Source organism: Heptranchias perlo, chromosome 3 (assembly GCF_035084215.1).
Source record: "Heptranchias perlo isolate sHepPer1 chromosome 3, sHepPer1.hap1, whole genome shotgun sequence".
Classification (NCBI taxonomy): domain Eukaryota; kingdom Metazoa; phylum Chordata; class Chondrichthyes; order Hexanchiformes; family Hexanchidae; genus Heptranchias; species Heptranchias perlo.
Genome location: NC_090327.1, coordinates 32146551 through 32173018, shown reverse-complemented (window position 1 = coordinate 32173018; position 26468 = coordinate 32146551).

The window sequence follows — 26468 nt, the reverse complement described above, 5'->3', positions numbered from 1 at the left end:
GGAGAACCTTCACCACACGGACTGCAGCGGTTCAAGAAGGTGGCTCACTACCACATTCAAGGGCAATTAGGGATGGGGAATAAAGGCTGGCCTCGCCAGCGACGCCCACATCCCATGAACGAATAATAAAAAAAGATTGTCTAGTCATTATCTCATTGCTGTTTTAGGGACCTTACTACATGCAAATTGGCTGCTACATTTCTCTACAATACAACAGGGATTATACTTCAAAATTACTAGATTGACTGTGAGGAATTTTAGGATATTTGAAGGTCATTAAAGGTGCTATATAAATGCAAGTTTATTCTTTCTTTGTGCTAAATTAATGCCATTGCTGCATTGCAGCCCCATTAGGAATTGAATTAAGACGGACCAAATTTTTTTTCACATAAAAAAGTAGGGAGAGGAAACTTCTATCCTATCAGTCAGGATTAGATTTAGTTTCTGAGTGTGAAAGGACAGTTTACTAACTTATTACACCATGTTGGTGTGGGAGTACAGTCACATATAGGCTAGACCAGGTAAGGAGGGCATTTTCTTCCCTAAAGGACATTATTGAATCAGTTAGTTTTTTACAACAATCCGACAGCTTCATGGTCACGTTTACTGATACTATCTTTTTATTTCCAGATTTTCTTAAACTAAATTCAAATTCTCAAACTGCCATTAGTCCAGGCCTCTGGATTACTCGTCCAGTAACATAACCACAACACTTCCATACCTAAACTCACTGCACCACCCAGTCACAGAGTGTGAAAGGACAGTGGTTCAGCAGGGTTTGTATTCTCCAGTAAAAGTCTAACGTCAGTAACAACAACTTGCATTTATATATCACCCCATCTTTAACTTCCGTTTCCTCTCCAAAGTCTATGAACATGTTGTCACCTCCCAAATCCATTCCCATCTTTCTCCAATCAGATTTCCACCCCTGCCTCAGCACTGAAACACCCCAGCTAAAGTCACAATTGACATCCTCTGTGATGGTGATCATGGTTCACTATCTCTCCTTGTCCATTCTTGTCCTCTACAGCCTTTGAGAAGGTTGACCACACCATCCTCCTCCAACGCCTCTCTTCTGTTGTCCAGCTGAGTTGGACTGTGCTCGCCCGGCTCCGCTCTTACCTATCCAGTCATAGCCAGAGAATCTCCTGCAATGCCTTCTCTTCTCAAGGATCCATCCTTGCACCACCCCCCCGATTTCTCATCAACATGCTGTCCCGAAGAAATAACATCAGGTTCTACAGGTGCACTCAGCCATATGTCACTACCACCTCTCTTGACCCCACCACTGCCCCTGTGTTGTCCGGTCCTGGATGAGCTGTAATTTCCTCCAGTTAAGCATTGGGAAGACCAAAGCCAATATCTTTGGACCCCACCATAAATTTTGTTCCCTCGCCTCCATTTCCACTGCTATGCCTGGCCACGATCTCAATCTATTCACAGATACTCTAATGCCTTTGCCTTACAAAAATCTATCAATCTCAGTTTTGAAATTTTCAATTTGCCTGGCCTTAACACCTTTTTGGGGGAGAGTTCCAGATTTCCACTACCCTTTTTTCCAAGCCATTTCACAGGAGCGTAATCAGACAAAAATTGATTATTCGTAACCTAGGCATTTTATCTGACCCTGAACTGAGCTTCTGGCCCCACATCCTCTCCATCACAAAAACCTCATACTTCCACCTTCATTTTGCCCATCTCTGCCCCTGCCTCAGCCCATCTGCTGCTGAAACCTTCATCCATGCTTTTGTTACCTTCAAACTTGACTATTCCAATGTTCTCCTGCCCGGCCTCCCATCTTCCACCATCCATAAGCTTGAGCTCATCCAAAGCTCTGCTGCCTGTACCCTAACCTGCACCATGTTCTGCTCACCCATAAACCCTGTGCTCACTGACTCACGTTGGCTCTTGGTCCACCAACACCTCAAATTTAAAATTCCTTTCGTCATGTTCAAATCCTTCCATGGACTTGTCCTGCCCTATCTCTTCTAGACCTGCAACCCTCCAAGAACTCTGTGTTCCTCCAACTCTGGACTCTTGAGCATCTCCCATTTCCTTCACCCCACCATTGGCCGCTGTGTCTTCAGCCATCTAGGCCCTAAGCTCAGGAATTCCCTCCCTACACCTGTCTGCCTCTCCACCTCTCTCTCCCCCTTTAAGGCCATTCATAATGCTTAGCTCTTTCACCAAGCTTTTGGTCACCTGTCCTAACATGACCTTCTTTGGCTCAGTGTCATTTTTTGTCTGAAATCGCTCCTGTGAAGTGCCTTGGGCCAAAGGGTAATGGAAATCTGGAACTCTCTCCCTCAAAAAGCTGTTGAGACTAGATTGATTGAAAACTTCAAAACTGAGATCGATAGATTTTTGTTAGGCAAGGGTATTAAGGGTTACAGAGCCAAGGCTGGTAGATGGAGTTAAGATACAGATCCACCATGATTGAATTGAATGGCGGAACAGGCTCGAAGGGCTGAATGGCCTACACCTGTTCCTAAGTTCCTATGTTAAAGATGCTGCATAAATGCAAGTTGTTGCTGTTCTTATATGGCTCATATGGTCAGCGCTGAGTTAGTTGATCTCAGTCAATGTAACGAGGGTGTGCCAGTTGCTCTCAGTATCGCTAGGCTAGGGGGAAAATCAGCAAGGATTCCTGTTTCGGATCTCCGTACTGTGATTCCCATTGGAAAGTCCATGTGTATGGATATTCGGTGAGGGCAAGGTCAGGTTTGACCATAGCCCTCCAGCCACTTCCTACCCCACTTTAGTAGGATAACCTGAAGATAGTCACAGTCAATTCTTGGAACTGTAATCCAGTGGGAGGAAAAAAGGAAACAAAATGGAAAAAAAACTGTGTGTTTATAAAAACAGCCTGTGAAAACTAACTGAAAGAGAAAGCCCCTTTAATCCGTTACAGTACTGATTCCTGGGTTAAATTCCCAGACTGGCTGTTAGTGAAGCAGCCCACCGTTTGATCCATTTGATATTCAACTGCAGGAAGACATGAAGCACGGTCCCAAGGCAGCCACTTCCTGCTCCAACCAGCTATTACAAATGTTAAAAATTCATTAGTCCTCAATCTGTGCAGAACTCCAGGGAGAGACAAAAAGTGCCTAAGAGCTTTTTTTCCCCTTCTTCTGAATGTATGATGGAATATTTTAATGGTAAAATAATGTACCTGCTTTAATGCTTTTGCGAAACTAAAGATAATGACTGTCAATATTGCTGTTGTGATCTCTTTCTTTTCTCGCTCTCTTTGTGTGTGGTTAGATTATTGTTTTGTCTTTGCATCAGGGAAGAAGCATTTAAGAAATGTTTTTAATTAGCGACAGATTTAAATTGACCAATCTGTTCCAGTCTAGCCGGCTTTGTATTCTCCAGTACAAGTATGATGTCAGTAACAACAACTTGCATTTATATAGTGCCTTCAACATAGAAAATGCCCTAAGGTGCTTTACAGTGAGAGAGAACAAAAAAAGAAGATAAAAGGCATCAAGGAGAAGGCATTGAGCAATGGGGCAAGAGTTAGGAGAGGTGATTGAAAACGTGGTCAAACAAGATAGGTTTTTGAGAAGGTTTTTAAAAGTGTAGATAGACATGGAAAGATAGAAGGATTTAGTGAGGCAGGCCAAGGCTTCTGAAGACTCCAGTACCAATGATGGGATGGAGGACGGGTACAAAAGGAACACTGAACGATATGAGACGGGATGTAAGGCAGAAATAGGATGGGGTGAGAATGTACAGGGATTTAAAGACTGGGATGAGGATTTTAAATGCAATATTTTGTAGGGCAAGGAGACATTGCAGGTCAGTGAGGACAGGAATGATGGACAAGCAGGATTTAGTGTGGAGCAGGCTGAGTTTGAAGTTAAGTTTATGGAGAGTAGAGGATGGAAGGCTGGCATATTGGAGAAATTGGAGGGGATTCTCATATGGGGGAAGAGTTCCAGCGTAGTGACACTTTTGCCTGCCTCTCTATATCTGCCCCAGCACCCACCACCCCCCCTGCACCCCCCTCCCATTTCCCTGTGACAAGCCTCTTAAGTATCCACTGCAGCACCAGAAGATCTGGCGAGGGACCTTAAAAGGGGAAGATGTGTCCCAAAGCTCAGTAATGAAGGCCCACTGAGGACCTTGGCCTAGACCAGGGCCTTCAACAGCTAAGTCACTAGAGACAGAATGGAGAGAGAGCAGGCCACTGCAAAACTGTCTCCCTCCGTGAGGGCACCTCAGGGTCGTTACTGCTATTTGCTGGGGCCGACCACCACCTTTCCCTTGACGACCTCAGGAAGTAGCAGTAACACAGGTGGAAAGAAGGAACATCTTTCGGGGACCAGGGCTCTGCCCCTCCTCCACCACCCCTCGCTATTTGCATCCAGAGGGCAGGGAAAGAATGGGCAGCGGCAATCCTGGTGGGGCTGTGGGAGGGTAATCCTGGTCAGTGCGGTAAGGTGGCGGGAGACCTTATCACCACATTTTCCCATTGTTTCTGTGTTGTCCCAGGGGATGTCACTCCTGACTTTAGCCAGGGCAGTCTCGGTGCTATGAACAGGCTGGAAGCTGAATTCATGGGATTTGAACATGGTGTTTTGGAAGGGATAGGCACAGAGCTGGGAGGTGACGATAAAGAGGACAAGAACTGGAAAGGGCATGTGGGCCAGGGTAAGCTTTTTGAGGAGGGATGTGATGATGGCAGTTATGAAAGAACGAGGAATTGTGCCTGAGCACAGCGAGCCATTTACAGTGTTAGCAAGCATGAATGCTAAAAGGGGTGGTTGAATCATCAGGGGCTGAGCGAGGAGCCAATGTAGGTCAGCAAAGGTAAAAGTGACGAGCAAGGTATCAGGAAGAGTTGAGTCTAGAGAGGGTCGGGCCCGAGAATGATACGAACCGTAAAATAATACGGTAAGATGCCAAGGAAGAACCTCTAGATTAAGACAGTGGCAGTCTTGTGCAATGACCCAGTGAAGCATTAAGAATACAAAAGGTTCCTGGCTTGATTCTGTGCTAAGTCAAATGATTTTAGACAGGGTAGCAGTCAAGATACTAAATTTGGCCTCAGTTCCCCTGGAATAGGAGGGGAAAAATCATCCAGGATTCATGCTCCATTAGCCAATAATCCCTTGCTGGAAAATGTGTAAATGTGGACATTGGCTGAGAACTGGATCGGACTCAGTTGTGATGCCTTGTGCAGTTGAATAGCCTGTCGACAGTCAACTATTTAGGTTCAGACATGAAGGCTGGCCAATTGTATAACATACTGCATGGTTTCTGGTGCCCACTGAATAGTGTAGCAGAAAGAGCTCAGTAGAGGGAAGAAAAGGGTACAAATTTGGCTAAAGAAAAAGACTGATATCCCAAATCAGACGACACAATATAGTTCTGTACACATCATTGGTCAGATCCCATTCAGGATAACTTACAGATCTGGTCATCTATTTGGAGAAAGTATATTATTACTTTCTAGAGGGTATAGAAGCCAGCAACAAGAATGATGCAAGGTATCAAGGTTCTAAAATGGAACTCGCTGGCACAGGAAGTAGATAGCATTGATGCATTTAATTGGAGGCCTGATGCATACACGAGGGAGAAGGGAATAGAGGGATATGTGGGCCAAGGTGGTAAGTGGTAATTAGAATGCTAGGAGGCTTATGTGGTGTATAAGCAACAACATGGACCTTGTCTGTGCTGTAGATTCTATGTAAGCAAGAAATAAAGTACTTGCGTTTATATAGAGCCTTTCAGATCCTCAGGACATCTCAAAGCACTCCATAACCAATAAAGTACTTTGGAAGTGCATTCACTGTTGTTTCAGTAGGCAAATGCAATAACTAAGTTGTACACAGCAAGGTCTCACAAACAGGAGATAAGCAGAAAACGGGGGCACAGTGGTCCAACTTAGGGCTAACCTCCCACGTCCAAACAGCATCGAATACACATTTCTGGCATCAGCCTAAACCAGTTATTAGCCCCTTTGAATATGCTAATAGTGGTATTAATGATTATTTTAGGAACCATTCTGAAAATTCATTTGTCCTGAGCAGATCAGAACATAAGAAATAGGAGAGGGAGAAGGTCATATGGCCCTTCAAACCTGCTCCACCATTCAATAAGATCATGGTGATCTTCTACCTCAATCCACTTTCCCGAGACTATGCCCCCTGGTTCTAGACTCTCCAGCCCAGTGAAACAGCCTCTCAGTATTTACCGTGTCAAGCCCTCGAAGAATTTTATACGTTTCAATGAGATCATCTCTCATTCTTTTAAACTCTTATACTCCAACCCCCTTGCAATAAAGGCTAACATACCATTTGCCTTCCTAATTGTTTGCTGTACCTGCACATAAATTTCTATGATTCATGTACAAGGACACACAAATACCTTTGAATACCAACATTTCTTAATCTCTCACTTTTAAAAAAATATTCTGCCTTTCTATTCTTCCTGCCAAAGGGATAATTTCACATTTCCCCATATTATACTCCATCTGCCACCCTCTCGCCCACTCACTTAACCTGTCTATATCCCTTTGCAGCCTCTTTGCATCCTCCTCACAGCTTACTTTCCCACCTAGCTTTGTATCGTTAGCAAACTTGGATACATTACACTCGGTCCCTTCATCTAAGTCATTGATATAGATTGTAAACAGCTGATTCCCAAGCACTGATGTTTGCGATACCCCACTAATTACAACCTGCCAACCTGAAAATGACCCGTTTATTTATACTTTCTGTTCTCTATCTGTTAACCAATCCTCAATACATGCCAATGTATTACCCCCAATCCCATGAGCCCTAATCTTGTGTAACAACCTCTTGTGTGGCACCTTATTGAATGCCTTTTGGAAATCCAAATATATTACATCCACTGTTTCCCCCTTATCTACCCTGCTAGTTACACCCTCAAAAAACTCTAATAGATTTGTCAAACACGATATCCCTTTCATAAAACTGTGTTGACTCTGCCTAATCGTATTATGATTTTCTAAGAGCCCTGTTGCTATGTCCTTAATAGTAGATTCTAGCATTTTCCCTACTTCTGATGTTTGGCTAACTGGCTTGTAGTTCCCTGTTTTCTCTCTCCCTCCTTTCTTGAGTAGCCTGGTTACATTTGCTACCTTCCAATCCACGGGGACTGTTCTGGAATCTAGGGAATTCTGGAAGATCAAAACCAATGCACCCACTATCTCTGCAGCCACCTCTTCTAAAACCCTAGGATGTAGGTCATCAGGTCTAGGGGATATGCTAGCTTTAAGTCCCATTAATTTCTCCAGTACTTTTTCTTTACTAATCTTAAGTACTTTAAGTTCCTCACCCTCATTAGACCCTTGGTTTCCCACTATTTCTGATATGATTTTTGTGTCTTCTACTGTGAAGACAGATACAAAATATTTGTTTAACATCTCTGCCATTTCGCTATTCCCCATTATAATTTCTCCTGTCTCTGCCTCTAAGGGACCCACGTTTACTTGCGCTAATCTTTTCCTTTTTGCATACCTGTAGAAGTTCTTACAATCTGCTTTTATATTTCTTGCTAGTTTACTCTCATATTCTATTTTCTCCCTCTATCAATTTCTTGGTTATCCTTTGCTGATTTCTAAAACCCTCCCAATCCTCTGGCTTAATACTCTTTTTGGCAACATTGTAAGCCTCTTCTTTTAATCGAATACCATCCTTAACTTCTCTAATTAGCCTCACTTGGATCACTTTTCCCATGGAGTTTTTATTCCTCAAGGGAATGTATATTCGTTGAGAAATATGAATTATTTCTTTAAATGTTTGCCATTGCTTATCTACGGTCCTATCTTTTAATCTAATTTCCCAATCTGCTGTAGCCAACCCACCACCCCCACCCCCATACTTACGTAATTGGCTTTGTTTAAATTGAAGACCCTAGTTTCGGACTTAACTACATCACTCTCAAACTCAATATGAAATTGTATGATCACTCTACCCCAGAGGATCCTTAACTATAAGATTACTAATTAACCCTGTCTCATTACACAATATTAGATCTAAAATAACCTGTTCCCTATTTGGTTCCTCAACATATTGTTCTAGAAAATTGTCTCAAATGCATTCCATGAATTCGTCCTCCAAACTACTTTTGCCAATTTCGTTTGCCCAGTTTATATGAAGATTATAGTCCTCCACGGTTATTGCATTACCCTTGTTGCATGATTCTCTCATTTCCTGATTTATACTCCATCCACACCAGAACTACTTCCACCAAGGACATTGGGGGAAGGTTGACCACGCCCCCCACCATTCCCCTCGCCACCGCCCCCCCCACCCCACAAACCTGATCATGGTCACCTTGGTCCCCTGAGCAGAAATTTCCACAAAAAAAAATTGACTTCTTCTGCTTGCCTAGCCTGGACCCTACGGATGGGGCTGTCAACCAATCTTGTGAATAACGGCACACCTTCACTCACTCAGCATATTGGCAGCCACACAAACATCGGTTCGCAGCTGTGGAGCAGGAGTGGAAACTTGCTCTGCTTGTCATTTGCCTTATAAGAGGCAGATGGAAGTTCCACCCCTTGTAAGTCAATGAAGAAACTCCTAGAAATGGAGAAGAGCTGGTGTAGCCATTTCCTGAGGGGGGTTTCGCCAGTCTCCTGCCAGAGTTACGGCGGAAGACCGACAGAATCGCTATGGAATTTCAGCCCTTTTATGTTTTTATAGCACATCTGAAGTTGTGACCCTTCTGTGGTGTGTGTTGGGCTCAATGACCAAGACTAAAGCTGGCTTCTCCTGCATTATGTTCCCACCCCAACACACGCACAATCTAAAATCCATCCCAAATACTGCTGGTACGTACTGGCATACTGTAGTTCTGCAGCACCGCCTCTACTCCCTTCTGCCAAACAAACAAGAAAATGTACTAGATGAACCTCCAAAACAGTGTCCTTACTGTTGCGATCTTTTAGGCTTCAGCCAAAGGACTTTCCAGTGTCCTGGATTAACCGTCCAGCCATCCACCAATGGATTATTGAAGCTTTGATCTAGACCGATGCTTCAGCCTTCTCACCAACATAGGCTCCATGCTTCCCTTTAAGGATACTGGATGCATTTGCAAACAGCTGTATTAGACTTCCCCAAGCAAATTGTCCACGTATTCCCAGACAGATGCTCCAGATTTCCCCAGGCAGAAGCGGCGGCTTCCAATGATAAGCTGGCAGATGCTCCTTCAGCCTTTCCCTGACAGATGCTGAAGGATTCCCCTGATGGACACTCCCTGATTCCATTGACAGACATGGAGAATTCCTTGAGGCTTTCCTTACTGGACATTTCAGGTTTCTCAACAAAATGGTTAAAAGACAAGCTTCATTAAGGATGCCAGACAGAATTAGACAATAGATGACAAAAAGGTATGTTATCTACAAGACCGAGAGGAGCAAGTTAATAATGAGAAACCTTGATGGTGATGTTGCCCAGCCAACTCTCCGCTATATGAATAGCACTCATCAGTTTGAAATATTCAGCTCCTAAACTTGTTAATCACTTTTGAATTACGAGGGGAGATTTTCCTGGCTCTGTGCCCAGGCACCCTGAATTGCTCGGGAAACTCCAAAAATTGAGTGGGTCAGAGTGAATGTAAAGGAACCTGCTCGATTTTCTGGTATTTGCTGCACCAGGCAAGTGAGTACTTTTGGATGCAGACCCAGGAAAATCTCCCCAATAAGCTCCAAATGTGTTATATTACCTCTTCCTCTTTCTGCATCCTCACTAGGTTGAAATCAAGACTCATTGCACTTCTACTTTAGCTCATTCTTTCCAAGAACATCAATACTTTGGAGCTCCTTGCCTATCCCAGGCTTCCCTTCTCCTTACAATTAATGAGCTTTTAAACTCCAAGTTAGCATCACTTAACCACTTCCTGACTTCTCTTCCCTCGTGCTCTTTCATAGCAAGGAAGGAATAGGAGTAGGCCATTCAGTTCCTCGAGGCACTTCTGCCATTCAATGGTTGATCTGTGCCTCAACCTAAGTGGTTAAGCTTTTCACACTGTTTCCTGTGCCTATGGGACTCTGTACCAGAATCTTTCTCTTGTATAGAGAACTTTGAATTCTAAATTAGCCATCACTTGTTAAATATAGTGCTCCTCGAGTATGTATTAAACCTCAGGGAAACTAGGTGCTCCATAACTGCAACTGCAAAGTCATTCGCACTTGTGATTCTTCCTGATGTGCATCTCTAACTATGGGACAAGCAAACAGACAATATGGAAAAACATATGCTCGGTATGACATTCAATGCTAGTTTAAACAGTTAATTGTCAGAGCAACTTAGGGACATTTAACATGATGGACAGTTCCTAACCTCTATACACTTCCTATCTACACCCCAACCAACCCTGAACAGTCCCTGACCTGTGATGTACTCTCTGTCACACCTGACCCTAAGCATGGACAGTCCTTGATCCATGACGTACTTCCTGTCTGACCTTACCCTGAGAATAGACAGAGCCTGATCCCCAAAGTACTCGCTGCCAGACCTCACCCTGAGCACGGACAGTCCCTGGCTGGGCTAATGACATGCTCAAAGGGTCTCTACGAATATCATTTTGTTACCAAATCATAGGAAATATGTGAAAATGGCTTAGCTTATCTTATCTGATGAACTTTTTTTCCATTCATCCTGTGGGGAACCACCTGATCTGTCCTTGCTGTTACATCTCATCAAATCATTCTGCCTCATACACTCAGTGTTTTTCCTGTCACAAAGAGACCATGACATTGGATGGGGAGCCATGATGTGGAGATGCCGGTGATGGACTGGGGTGGACAAATGTAAGGACTTGCACAACACCAGGCTATAGTCCAACAGTTTTATTTTAAATCACAAGCTTTCGGAGCTTACCTCCTTCGTCAGGTGAGTGGAGGAGGTAAGCTCCGAAAGCTTGTGATTTAAAATAAAACTGTTGGACTATAACCTGGTGTTGTGCAAGTCCTTACATTGGATGGGGAAGAGGACACAAAGAGGTGAGTAATTATTTCTCTCCCCTTCTCTTCCTTCCTTTTGTATTCTTGGTGGAGTGCTGTGCCATAGGTTCTGGCAAACCTCAGTGATTTACCTAAATGCTATCCTTGACAGAATACTGAAGGGCTATTTGACCACAGGAGGCACCACAGCTAACCCCCAACCCTGCCCTTACTTGATACTCACAGATGGGAGTTATTATAATCTTACCATAACCCCCAGAAGAGATCAGCTAATAGAAAGAAAAAGAAAGAACTTGCATTTATATAGCAACCTCTGGACATCCCAAAGAGCTTTACAGCCAATGAAGTACTTTTGAAGTGTACTCACTCTTGTAATGTAGGAAATGTGGCAGCCAATTTGCACACAGTGAGGTCCCACAAACAGCAATGTGACAATGTCCAGAGAATCTGTTTTAATGATGTTGGTTGAGGGATAAATATTGGCCAGGACACCGGGGAGAACTCCCGTGCTCTTCTACAAAATAGTGCCATGGGATCTTTTACTGAGAGGGCAGATGGGGGCTCAGTTTAATGTCTTATCTGGAAGTCAGCACCTTTGACAGTGCAGCACTCTCTCAGTACTGCATTGATGTGGCAGCCTAGATTTTGTGCTCAAGTTTTTGCTGTGGGGCATGAACCCACAGCCTTCTAACTCAGAGGGAAGTGTGCTACCATTAAGCCACAGCTAATCCAGTGTGGATCGAGCTTGTCTGTGATGATCAGTACTGTGCAACATGATGCATTCAACCATCGAATGAGTTAACTTAAAACGTTATTTCCAGCACTGCTCGAGTTCAGAATCATTAGAATGTTTCCTCTGACTGTGCAAGAATGTTACTGCAGTCCTTAGAGAGTTAATACAATTTCCAATCTGTGACTGATATTTGCAGAATCCTCAGCTAATTACTTTTTAACTACCGAAACTATAGTTACTGCTGCGTAGGGAAAATAAAGCACTGTAGCGACAACTTGGAATGTGTTACTGCCCTGTAGAGGACTGAACCCTAATTAGAAAATGTCTGCAGGATATTCCCAGTGAACGTCCCTCATTACATATTTGTGTTTAACCAAGAAGAGATCTATTAAATCACGAGAGTGTCTGAGTACTGAATTTATGTAATTCGAAGGCGCATTTTGTTTTTTATAAACTGTATGATAAATTTTTCATATATGACAACCATGTCAGGGATTTACAGTGCCTATGTTTAAGACACAGCAAAGCCCAATTAATGCACAACACCATCAACTCAAGATAGCCACATTTGCTGGTATTTGGGAATACACCACATCAGGTGGTTCCATCCCAGAAAGGATCTATTCTTTACCAAAGTCATTTTATAACCAAATCATAGGAAGTGGCTCAGCTCAGCTCATCTCACCTGTTGACTTTTATTCCTCTCATCCTGCTGCTACATCTCCTCAAATCAGTCTGCCTCATAACTGCTTATTTGTATTCCTCCCTCACCTTGTCTCAATTATGCCAGCTAAAAACTTTCATCTGAATTCATTTTCAGATATGGCTCCATTCCCCTTTAGTGCCTGCCACATTTAAATGAGGTCAAGTGGTTGTGGCGAACTCCTGCCATTCCATTTCCCCCAACTTCCACCCCAAACCCAACCCAAAGTATTAGCACCATGATATAAATGATGGTATGAACTGCAGAGTAGTATCCCTGAAGTGGATTCTGCATTGAGGAGGCCATTTTGATTGCTTCCTCTTTGCCTGTATATCGATTTTTGATGTTTGATGCTCTGAAGAGTTTGTCAGAACTTTCCTGGCCTTGTTTAGCCAGCTCTGCAGGAAGTACAATTTTGCAAAGGGAACATGGATATCCTAATGGAAATCCCACTATTCCTATGTTATTAAGAAGAGGGGGATGAGCAGATGGAATAGTCTAGCTTGGAGGCTTCTTAAAATGAGGCATTACAAAAGGTATCAGTTCCCTACCTGCAGATACCACTCAACAAGATTTACGGATCGTACTCTGTTGGTCACTACCTCAGAAGGCTGTGCCCCCCCCTGGAGGCTATTGGGAGAAAAGTAAGCTGATGGTTGAAGACCAGCAGCCTACATCCACCAAGAGAACGACATTGTCTGTATCAGTCAAAGTCACCATTGTCTTGAATTTCTTTGCAACTGGATCCTTCCAGGCAGCATCAGGTGACCTTTGTCACATTAGTCAGCTCACTGCCCCATAAAGATCACTGATGCTTTCTTCAGATGGGCTGTGCACTTGATATCCTTCCCAATAGAACAAAGAGAAACATGGAGAGAGAGCCATCCAATTCTACAGACTGGCAGGATTCCCACGCATGCAAAAAGCACATGGCACTCAAAGCTCCATATGTCATGAACAGATGCATCTGCAACAGGTAGATTGGTGAGGACGAGGTCAAGTAGGTTTTTCCCTTGTGTTGGTTCTCTCACCACCTGCCGCAGACCCAATCTGGCCACTATGTCCTTCAGGACTTGGCCAGCTCGGTCAGTAGTGATGCTACTGTGCTGCTCCTGGTAATGGACATTGAAGTCCCCAATCCAGAGTACATTCTGTTCCATTGCTACCCTCAGTGCTTCCTCCAAGTGGCGTTCAACATGGAGGAGTACTGATTCATCAGTTATGGGAGAGCGGTAGGTGGTAATCAGCTAGGAGGTTTCCTTGCCCATGTTTGACCTGATACCATGAGACTTCATGGGGTCCAGAGTCAATGCTGAGGACTCCCAGGGCCACTCCCTCCTGACTGTATACTACTGTGCCGCCACCTCTGGTGGGTCGGTCCTCCAGTGGGACAGGACATACCCAGGGATGGTGATGGAGTCTGGGACGTTGGCTGAAAGGTATGTTTCTGTGAGTATGACTATGTCAGGTTGTTGCTTGACTAGTCTGTGGGACAGCTCTCCCAATTTTGGCACAAGTCCCCACATATTAGTGAGGAGGACTTTGCAGGGTCGACTGGGCTTGGTTTGCCTTTGTCGTGTCCGGTGCCTAGTGGTCCGATGCCAGGTGGTCTGTCCGGTTTTATTCTTATTATGTCTTCTTGTAGTGGGATTGTACAACTGAGCAGCTTGCTAGGCCATTTCAGAGGGCAGTTAAGAATCAACAATATTACTGTGGGTTTGGAGTCATATATAGGCCAGACCAGGTAAGGACGGCAGGTTTCCTTCCCTAAAGGGCATTAGTAAACCAGATGGGTTTTTACAATAATCCAGTAGTTTCATGGTCATCATTACTGAAACTAGCTTTTTATTCCAGATTTTATTTAATTAACTGAATTTAAACGCCCCAACTGCTGTGGCAGGATTTGGACTCGCTCCAGATTATTAGCCCAGGCCTCTGGTTTACTAGTCCAGTAACATAACCACTATGCTACCGTAACCCAAGTAGCAATTTGACTATGACAGTATTGGTAGGAGTGATCACCGCACAGTCCGTGTGGAGACGAAATGCCATCTTCACACTGAGAACACCGTCCATTGTGTTGTCTGGCACTACAACCGTGCTAAATGGGATAGATTTAGAACAGATCTAGCAGCTCAAAACTGGGCATCAGTGAGGCACTGATCAGCAGCAGCAGAACTGTATTCCACCACAGGCTTGGGCTGATAAGTGGCAAGTAACATTCGCACTACACAAGTGCAATGCAATGACCATCTCCATCAAGAGAGTGTCCAACCACCACCCCTTGACATTCAACGGCATTACCATCACTGAATCCCCCACCATCAACATCCTGGGGGTCACCATTGACCAGAAAGTTAACTGGACCAGCCGCATAAATACTGTGGCTACAGGAGGAGCTCAGAGGTTGGGTATTCTGTGGCAAGTGACTCACTTCCTGACTCCCCAAAGCCTTTCCACAATCTACAAGGCACAAGTCAGGAGTGTGATAGAAGACTCTCCAATTGCCTGGATGAGTGCAGCTCCAACAACACTCAAGAAGCTCGACACCATCCAGGACAAAGCAGCCTGTTTGATTGGCATACCATCCACCACCTTAAACATTCATTCCCTCCACCACCGGCACACCGTGGCTGCAGTGTATACCATCTATGAGATGCAATGTAGCAACTCGCCAAGATTTCTTCGACAGTACCTCCCAAGCCCATGACCTCTACCACCTAGAAGGACAAGAGCATCAGGCGCATGAGAACACCACCACCTGCACGTTCCCCTCCAAGTCACACACCATCCCGACTTGGAAATATATCGCCGTTCCTTCATCGTCGCTGGGTCAAAATCCTGGAACTCCTACCTAGCAAAACTGTGGAGGTACTTTCACCACACGGACTGCAGCGGTTCAAGAAGGTGGGTCATCACCACCTTCTCAAGGGCAATTAGGGATGGGCAATAAATGCTGGCCTTCCCAGCGACGCCCACATCCCATGAATGAATATTTTAAAAATGGCAACCGTCTCAATTTTTTGATTGTAAAAGGCTTTCATTCTATTAATGTGCAGCTAGTGAATGCCTGATACCTTTGCAAATGACCATTCACCCAAAGGTGAACAATCTATTCACTCCATCCAACAATCGATTCACTCCATCTACAATTGCTTCTTAACAGCATGTCTACGTTTTGTGCCAATGACCTTGCTTGCTTGAGCTCCTCATCTGCTTCTTCTACAAGGTACTCCCTGGGTAAGATAAGCGGTTCCTCTGGAGCCATGGAGGTTGGAGATGACTCTCATCTCAAAGAAGTAGCTAGCCCAGCAAGACTAGATTCTGGCAGCCTTTTTCTTGTGGTGTCATAAGAACATAAAAACATAAGAAATAGGAGCAGGAGCAGGCCTCAAGCCTTCTCCGCCATTCAATAAGATCATGGCTGATTATCTACCTAAATCCACTTTCCTGCTCTATCTCCATAATCCCTTGATTCCCTTAGCGTCCAAAAATCTATCGATTTCAGTCTTGAATATACTCAACGACTGAGCATCTACAGCCTTCTGGGGTAGAGAATTCCAAAAATTCACAACCCTCTGAGTGAAGATATTTCTCCTCATCTCAATCCTGACCCCTTATCCTGAGACCATGCCCCCAGTTCTAGACTCTCCAGCCAGGGGAAACAGCCTCTCCGCTTCTACCCTGTCAAGCCCTCTCAGAATCTTATATACTTCATTGAGATCACGTCTCATTCTTCTAAATTCCAGAGAGTATAGGCCCATTCTACTCAATCTCTCCCCATAGGACAACCCTCTTATCCCAGGAATCAATCTAGTGAACCTTCGTTGCACCGCCTCTAAGGCAAGTCTATCCCTCCTTAGGTAAGGAGACAAAAACTGTGCACAATACTCCAGGTGTGGTCTCACCAAAGCCCTGTAACAATTGTAGTAAGACTTCCTTACTCTCATACTCCAACCCCCTTGCAATAAAGGCCAACATACCATTTGCCTTTCTAATTGCTTGCTGTATCTGCATTTTAACTCTCTGTGTTTCAAGTATAAGGACACCCAAATCCCTCTCAACACCAACATTTAATATTTTCTCACTATTTAAAAAATATTCCGTTTTTCTATTTTTCCTACCAAAGTGAATAACCTCATATCTCCCCACATTATGCTCCATCTGCCACCTTTTTGCCCGCTCACTTAATCTGTCGGTATCCCTTTGCAGACTTTTTGGGCTGAAATTTAAAAGTGAAAGATGGGTTAGGGTTAGGGTGCCTAGAAAGGCAAAGCTTGTGGGCCCGGAGGAGCAGGAGTGTATCCCCCAGGTCCAACAAGCCTACCTGCACCGACCCCTCAACGATCGCAGACACCTTACCCCCGATGGCGGACCGTCCCTCCAATCGCGGATCACCGATCCCCGACTTCGATCCTCTCCTCCCACTCTGATCCTCTGACCCTCGACCCCGATCCACCCATCACCGACCCCCGATGCTCCCCCTCAACGATCGCAGATCCCCATGATGATGCCCGATCCTGACATCTCCCCTGTGACTGACCCCCGATCGCTCCCCCATGACACACGACCTCAGTGCCAACCTATGCCAACCCATGACAACCTATGCCCATACATGCCAGCCTATGCCCACCAAGGCCCAATGCCCACTCATGCCTCTGTGCCCACCCATGACCCCCTGTGCCCCCTCCCCATCCATACAAACAAAGACTTACCTGCAGACTTACCTGAAATGGTCTTCTCCCCAGCTGGTCTCCCGTCCGACTGAGACCAGTCTGTCACTCAGGCCGGTCAGTCAGACAGAAAACCGACAAAAAAAAAGACGTCCTTATGTCAAAATTGTAAGGACATCCGGGAAACCCGTACTAATGGGTCTCCCGTCCTCAATTTGACCCACCCCTGCCCCCTTCCCGGCTTGGTTTTAAAATTGAGTCCTTTGTGTCCTCCGCACAGCTTACTTTCCCACCTTAGCTTTGTAACGTCAGCAAACTTGGATTCATTACACTCGGTCCCTTCATCTAAGTCATTAATATAGATTGTAAATAGCTTAGGCCCAAGCACTGATCCTTGCAGCACCCCACTAGCTACAGCCTGCCAGCCTGAAAATGACCCGTTTATCCCCACTCGTTGTTTTCTGTCCGTTAACCAATCCTCATTTCATCCTAATATATTACCCCCAACTCCATGAGCCCTTATCTTATGTAACAACCTTTTGTATACCACATCCACTGGTTCCCCTTTATCTATCCTGCTAGTTACAACGTCAAAGAACTCCTGTAGATTTGCCAAACATGATTTTCCTTTGATACAACCATGTTGACTCTGCCTAATCATTTTATGATTTTCTAAGTGCCCTGTTACCACGTCTTTAATAATAGATTCCAACATTTTCCCGATTATTGATGTTAGGCTAACTGAATTTTTTTTTTATTCGTTCATGAGATGTGGGCATCACTGACAAGGCCAACATTTTTTGCCCATCCCTAATTGCCCTTGAGAAGGTGGTGGTGAGCCGCCGCCTTGAACCGCTGCAGTCCGTGTGCTGTTAGGTAGGGAGTTCCAGGATTTTGACCCAGCGACGATGAAGGAACAGCGATATATTTCCAAGTCGAGATGGTGTGTGACTTGTAGTTCCCTGTTTTCTCTTTCTCTCCTTTCTTGAATAGCGGTGTTACATTTGCTACCTACCAACCCACTGGGACTGTTCTAGAATCTAGGGAATTCTGGAAGATCACAACCAATGCATCCACTGTCTCTAAAGCCACCTCTTTTAGAACCCTAAGATGTAGGTCGTCAGGTCCAGGGGATTTGTCGGCTTTTAGTCCCATTAATTTCTCCAGTACTTTTTCTTTACTGATAGTAATTACTTTAAGTTCCTCACTCTCATTAGACCCTTGGTTCCCCACTATTTCTCTTATGATTTTTATGTCTTCTACTGTGAAGACAGATACAAAATATTTGTTTAACTTATCTGCCAATTCCTTATTCCCCATTATAATTTCTCCTGTCTCTGCCTCTAAGGGACCCATGTTTACTTTCTCTACTCTTCCTTTTTACATACTTTTTGAAGCTCTTACAATCCGTTATTATATTTCTTGCTAGTTTACTCTCATTCTATATTCTCCCTCTTTATCAAATTTTTGGTCATCCTTTGCTGGTTTCTAAAACTCTCCCAATCCTCATGCTTACTATTGTTGTGGACAACATTATAAGCCTCTTCTTTTTATCTAATACTATTCTTAATTTCTTTAGTTAGCCACAGATGGATCACTTTTCCCTTGGAGTTTTTATTCCTCAATGGAATATATATTTGTTGAGAATTATGAAATATTACTTTAAATGTTTGCCATTGCATATCTACCGTCATACCTTTTAATCTAATTTCCCAGTCAATCTTACCTTTGTAACTGGCTTTGTTTAAGTTTAAGACTCTTAGTTTTGGATTTAATGATGTCACTCTAGAGCTCAATATGAAATTTTATGATATTATGGTCAATCTTCCCCAGGGGATCCCATACTATGACATTACTAATTAACTCTGTCTCATTACACAAGACAAGAACTAAAATAGCCTGTTCCCTGGTTGTTTCCATGACGTATTGTTCTCGGGAACTGTCTCGAATGCATTCCATGAACTTGTACTCCAAACTACTTTTGCCAACTTGATTTGCCCAGTCTATATGAAGATTAAAGTCCCCCACGATTATTGCATTACCTTTGTTACAAGCTCCCCTTATTTCTTGATTAATGCTCTGTCCAACAGTATAACTTCTATTAGGGGGCCTATAAACTACAGCCACCAATGTTTTCTGCCCCTTGTTATTTCTTATCTCCATCCATATTGATTCTACCTCCTGATCTTCCGAGTCACGATCCTTTCGCGCTACTGTCTTTATGTCATCTTTTATCATCAGGGCTGCCCCTCCCCTCCTTTTCCATTTTTTCTGTCTTTTCGAAAAGTCAAGTACCCTGAAATATTTAGTTCCCAGGGCTGGTCACCTTGCAACCATGTCTCAGTAACGGTTACTAGATCAAACCCATTTACTCTATTTGTGCCATTAATTCATCTATCTTATTACGGATGCGTCATGCATTCAGATAAAGCGTTTTTAATTTTGACTTTTTACTATTTTTCCCTGCTTTGATGTTATTCATTGATGCACTATTACCATTAAACTCTGTGTCCCATCCTGACACACTCTGCTTAACTTTATCCAAATCGCTACACTGCTCTACGGCCTTGACTTTTCTCTTTAGACTTATAAATTTACCCTTACCTGAACCTTCCCCCCACCTTTTTAGTTTAAAGTCCTATCTACCACCTAGTTATTCGATTCCCCAGGACACTGGTCCCAGCCCAGTTTAAGTGGAGCCCATCCCAACGGAACAGCTCCTTCTTTTCGCAGTACTAGTGCCAGTGCCCCATGAATTGAAACCCATGTCTCCCATACCACTTTTTCAGCCATGCATTTAACTCTCTGATTTGTTTCTCCCTATGCCAAATTGCGTGTGGCTCAGGTAGTAATCCAAAGATTATTACCTTTGAGGTTCTGCTTATTAATTTAGACCCAAGCTCCTCAAACTCCCTCAGCAGAACCTCATTCCTAGATGTTGATTCCTACGTGGATCCTCCTCCTCATGCTCCAAGTTCTCCAGCCACGAGGAGATATCCTTAACTCTGGCAACACAGCCTTCGGGACACCCGGTCGCGGGTGCAGAGAACTGTATCTATCCCTCTGACTATACTATCCCCTACTACTACCACATTCCTTTTTACTCCCCCTATTTGAATGGCCTGCACGATACCGTGGTCAAATTGCCCATCCTCCCTGCAGTCTTTGTCCTCATCCAGACAGGTAGCAAGTACCTCATATCTGTTGGACAAGGTCAAATGTTGAGGCTCCTCTATCACTGCATCCTGGGTCCCCATACCTGCCTGAGTCGCAGTCACACCCTCCTGTCCCTGAACACTGACCAAATGTAAACTACTACCTAAACTTAGGGGTGTGACTGCCTCCTGGATCAAAGTATCCTCCCTGATGCATCGCAATGTCTGCACCTTGGACTCCAGCTCAACAACTCTGAGCCGAAGTTCCTCGAGTTGCAGGCACTGACTGCAGATGTGGTTGTTCGGGATCTCACTGGTCACCACAAACTCCCACATGCTGCAGTTACGACACACCACCTGCCCTGCCATCCCTATCTAACCTTGTTTTATATATTTGATTAATTAAAATTTTTATTCGCTTGATTATTTTTAGTTTTATTATCTAATTAGTTTATCTAGTTTAAGTTATTAATTTAATAATGTAATAGCAAGTTATAGTTTCCCGGCTCTTAGTTTAAACCACTGCCCTAGCTTAGAGAGCAAAAAAACAGAAATATTCACCCAGCAAACACAGGACCTCCTGTGAGGTCAATCTTTGATATTTTTGGTTTGTTTTTCTTGTTTTTGATTTCACCCTTTTATAGGAAGTGGTTCCTGGGTCTCCCAATCATGTCCGCTCTCTTGAGCTGAGGGGTGATTTAATTGAGGTGCACAAAATTATGAAGGACCTAGATAGAGTGGATAGGAAGGACCTATTTCCCTTAGCAGAGAGGTCAATAACCAGGGGGCATAGATTTAAAATAATTGGTAGAAGGATTAGAAGGGAGCTGAGGAAAAAATTTTTCACCCAAAGGGTGGTGGGGTCTGGAACTCACTGCCTGAAAGGGTGGTAGAGGCAGAAACCCTCATACATTTAAAAAGTACCTGGATATGCCCTTGAAGTGCCGTGACCTACAAGGCTACGGAACAAATGCTGGAAAGTGGGATTAGGCTGGGTGGCTCATTTTCGGCCGGCGCAGATACGATAGGCCGAATGGCCTCCTTTTGTGCTGTAAATTTTCTATAATTCTACTGCCGCTGCCGCTTTTATAGGGAGTGGTTCCTGGGCCTCCCGCTCAGATCCGCTCTCTCGTATCAAGGGACACTGGGACCATGTCTGATGCTCTCTCATGTGTGAGCATTGGAGGGAGCCTAAAGGAAGCAGGCTTATTACCACTCTTCAGAGAGACAGCGACATCCTTTGTGTCCACTGCTGCCGGGCACAGGCTTAGAAATGCTACTGGTCAATGTTATTATTCCCTTTTTAACCAGCTGCAACTTCCCTCCCAGTGGTGGTAACCTAATGGAGACTAATATTAATGCCTCTAACCCATGGAGCTTGTGATCAACCTTTTCCGGGAACAGCTCCCACCACACCTATCCCCCCCCCACTCCACCCCCACCGCCTGACCAAATGGCCAGCTCAGAGTGGGCCCAGCAGATTTTGGATCCTCCCTCCACTGGCAAGCAGGCGCCGGGATGCCTGATTGGCCTCTGCATTGTACTGGGTCAGGCCTCCTGATGCTGGCTTCAGGCAGGTGGCGCTCTGACGACTTCAGGTCTGTTTTGGCCAATGCCTACACATACACTTCCTCCTACGCCTGTGTTCATGGCCCCAAACACTCCTTCTGTGTAAGGCAGCCATATATATGTACTTCCTCCAACCTGGTATCCTGTATTTGCTGCTCACAATGTGGTGTCCTCCACATCGGGGAAACCAAATGCAGATTGGGTGATTCTGTCCCCAGGTGAGATCCTGAGCTCCCCTTCGCTTGCTACATTAATTCTCCCTCCCGCTTCCACTCTGACCTCTCTCTCTTTGGCCATCTACACGGTTCCAGTGAAGCTCAATGTAAGCTCGAGGAACAGCACCTGATCTTTCTACTAGGCATTTTAATAACGTCAGATCTTAACTACAGCTCCCATAGTCTGTCTGGTGGTTGGTGCTAGCATTGTGGGATGGGTGTGCTGGTGTTTCCGAGGGCGGGGGAGGGAGCGGGTTGGGACTTGGGGTGGGTTCTCCGTGTCCACACCCTTGGTGTTGACCTAGTTTTTTTCTTCCACTGGATTCCCCGGCCACTGAAGCCTGCTCTGCCTTGCTGATTTTTCTTGCTTCCCTCTCTACCAATCCCTCTTTGGTTATTCACACACTCTGGGGCTAATTTTGACTTTGTGTGATGGCGTAGAATAGGCGATGGCGAATCAGCAGCCCGTTTTACATCTCACCCAATTTTTATTTCCGTGGAATCCTCCTGCTCCTCCAGGCTCCTCAGCAACAAGTTTTTTTTCCTAAACACTTACCTTTTGGTGGCAGTCGTCCAGCGACCGCTTAAGAATCCCAAGTGACACAGGCCTGGCTCCTGTTCCGATATCAAATTTTGGAAAGGGGGTCTAAAACAGCCATTAGGCATCTCATTTACATAAGTAAGGGGCCTAACACCTCATTTAGGTGGCCGCCAGAAATGCCTGAACAATTTGGGTCGGACATCTTTCACGTGCCTTTTGAACGTGGGATGTCGGTCTTCGTAAAATGGGCTCAACGAGGTCCAATTTCTAACCCTTGTGTTCCAAATTAAGATTGTTACCCTTGAAATGAGGGTGGTTTAGAAGGTTTGAATAATTACAGCAGTCGTCAAAAGCAGAATCAGCACAGATTCAATCTCGTTTGTTTTTTTTAAAACAGGTTTAAGTTCAAGGTCAATGATATTCAGCAATACATATTGGTAATTTGATCCGGTGGATGTGCATTAACCAGTGCGCACTGCACATTCTTTATAGTTTGGAGAGGCACTGCCACATGCCCATTGGAAGCTAAAAGCACAGGCATTCATGTGGCTCCAATGTGCATTGATTTAAAACCATTTGTGTCGAATCTGCTGATTTGCTTTTTTTAAAATCAATCTTTATTGTTAAATGCTAACCTGTATCCAATAGCAGCAGCAGTCCCATGGATTAACCATGCATTAAATCCTGTGACCAGCACACTATTTTAAAGAGTGGGTCTCACTATCATTTAATCATCGCCTGCCCTCCACCTGGTCATGCACCATTCTTTTTTTCTCTCCTTGACCCCTTTTCCCTGGCTCTGTTGCCCCGTATAAACACTTCATCTGTAACATCTCCCGATTCTGATGAAAGGTCATGGACCTGAAACATTGACCCTACCTTCCTATCTCTGAAGATGCTGCCTGATCTGCTGGGTGTTTCCAGCATTTTCTATTTTTACTTAATGTCAACTCCCTCCTTAAGAGCTAGCACCAACACAGAGCCCATGGGCTGAATGGCCTCCTTCTCATAGAATCATATAAAGTTACAGCATAGAAACAACTACTTGGCCCATCAAATCTACCCTGCCATATCTCTCCCCATGAGCCATCCAGTCAAATCCCGCTCTCCTGCTTGCTCCACATACCTTTTAATATTCCCCTTTTTAAAGAAACTATCTTGAATCATATCAGGGATGAGAAACTTCAGTTGATGTGGAGAGACTAGAGAAGCTGGGATTGCTCTCTTTGGAGAAGAGAAGGTTAATGGGAGATTTAATTGAGGTGTCCAAAATTATGAGGGGTTTTAATAGAGTAAATAAGGAGAAGCTGTTTCCACTGGCAAGAAGGCCGGTAACTAGAGGAAACAGATTTAAGATAATTTGCAAAAGAACCAGAGGAGAGATGAGGAGCATTTTTTTTTGGAGCAAGTTGTTATGATCTGGAATGCACTTCCTGAAACATAAGAACATACGGCCCGTTGAGCTTGCTCCATCATTCAATAAGATCATGGCTGATCTTTGGCCTCAACTTCACTTTCCCACCCGATCCCCATATCCCTTGATTCCCATAGAGTTCAAAAATCTATCTATCTCAGCCTTGAATATACTCAACGACTGAGCATCCACAGCCCTCTGGGGTAGAGAATTCCAAAGATTCACAACCCTCTGAATGAAGAAATTCCTCCTCAACTCAGTCTTAAATGGCCGACCCCTTATCCTGAGACCATGACCCCGAGTTCTAGACTCTCTAACCAGGGGAAGCAACCTCTCAGCATCTGCCCTGTCAAGCCCCCTCATAATCTTATATGTTTCAATGAAATCACCTCTCATTCTTCTCGACTTCAGAAAGCAAAGGTCCATTCTACTTAATCTCTCCTCATAGGACAACTCTCTTATCCCAGGAATCAATGTAGTGAACATTCATTGCACTGCATCCAAGGCAAATATATCCATCCTTAGACAAGGAGGCTAAAACTATATGCCGTACTCCAGGTGTGGTCTCATCAAAGCCCTGTACAATTGTAGCAGGACTTCCTTACTCTTGTACTCCAGACCCCTTGCAATAAAGGCCAACATGCCATTTGCCTTCATAATTGTTTGCTGTACCTGCATGCTAACATTTTATGTTTCTTGTATGAGGACAACCAGATCTCTCTGAACACCAACATTTAATAGTTTCTCACCATTTAAAAAATATTCTGTTTTTCTATTCTTCCTACCAAAGTGAATAACCTCACATTTCCCCACATTATACTCCATCTGCCACCTTCTTGTCCACTCACTTATCCTGTCTATATCCCTTTGCAGACTGTTTGTGTCCCCTTCACAGCTTACTTTCCCACCTAGCTTTGTATCGTCAGCAAACTTGGATACATTATACTCGGTCCCTTCACCTAAGTCATTAATATAGATTGTAAATAGCTGAGGCCCCAGTACTGATCCTTGCGGCCCCCCACTAGTTACAACTTGCCAACCGGAAAGTGACCCGTTTATCCCTACTCTCTGTTTTCTATCCGATAACCAATCCTCTACCCATGTTAATATATTACCCCCAACCCTATGAGCCCTTATCTTGCGTAACAACCTTTTATGTCGTACCTTATTGAATGTCTTTTGGAAATCCAAATATACTACATCCACTGGTTCCCCTTTACCTACTCTGCCAGTTACAACCTCAAAGAGCTCTAATAAATTTGTCAAACACAATTTCCCTTTCATAAAACCATGCTGACTCTGCCTAATCATATTATGATTTTTTAAGTTCCCTCTTACTATTTCCTTAATAATGGATTCCAGCATTTTCCCGATGACTGACGTCAGGCTAACTGGCCTGTAGTTCCATGATTTCTCACTCCCTCCTTCCTTGAATAGCGGGGTTACATTTTCTACCTTCCAATCCGCTGGGATCGTTCTAGAATCTAGTGAATTTTGGAAGATCACAACCAATGAATCCACTATCTCTGCAGCCACCTCTTTTAGAACCCTAAGATATAGGCAATCATTTGTCGGCTTTTAGTCTGATTAGTTTTATCTCTACTGATATTCATTGTTTTAAGTTCCTCACTCTCATTTGCCCCTTGGTTCCCCACTATTTCTGGTATGTTTTTTGTGTCTTCTACTGTGAAGACAGATACAAAATATTTGTTCAACGTCTCTGCCATTTCCTTATTCCCCATTATAATTTCTTCTGTCTCAGCCTCTAAGGGTCCAACGTTCACTTTTGCTACTCTCTTCCATTTTAAATACTTGTAGTAGCTTTTACAATCTGTTTTTATATTTTTTTGCTAGTTTTGATAGCATACCGGAAATTCCAAGAAAACTAATATTGAATCGGGGACAGGGACTCGATAAAATTAATATAAGTGAAGCAACAGTAATGAAGAAAATAATAGCACTAAAGAGTGACAAATCCCCAGGACCAGATGGTTTCCATCCCAGGGTTTTAAAGGAAGTAGGTGAGTACAAAGCAGATGCCCTAACTATAATCTTTCAAAGTTCTCTAGATTCAGGAACTGTCCCTCTAGATTGGAAAATTGCACATGTCACTCCGCTTTTTAAGAAAGGAGAGAGGGAAACCGGGGAATTATAGACCAGTTAACCTAACATCTGGGGCCCGATTTTAGCACCCAGTCCCGAGTGCGTTCTCGGCGGGGGGGCCTCTAAAATCCCGATTTCGAGGAGCGGGACCGGATCGCGCCTCGATCCCGCCCACTTCCGGGTTCCGCGCTGACGTGCGGGGGTGCGTGCGTTGGCCCCGCTGGTGGGAATCCCGCAGGCAATTAAAGCCAGCGGGGTTCCACTTGAGTGTATTTATCTTGGTATTTCAGGTCATTAAATGACCTGATTGAGCTGTTTATTTAACAGGTGTGGGATTTTACAGTGAAATGAGACTGTTTCCCATACTGGGGGAAACACTCACACTCTCAACGGACGTGTTGCAGCCAGCAGCCTGTGGCA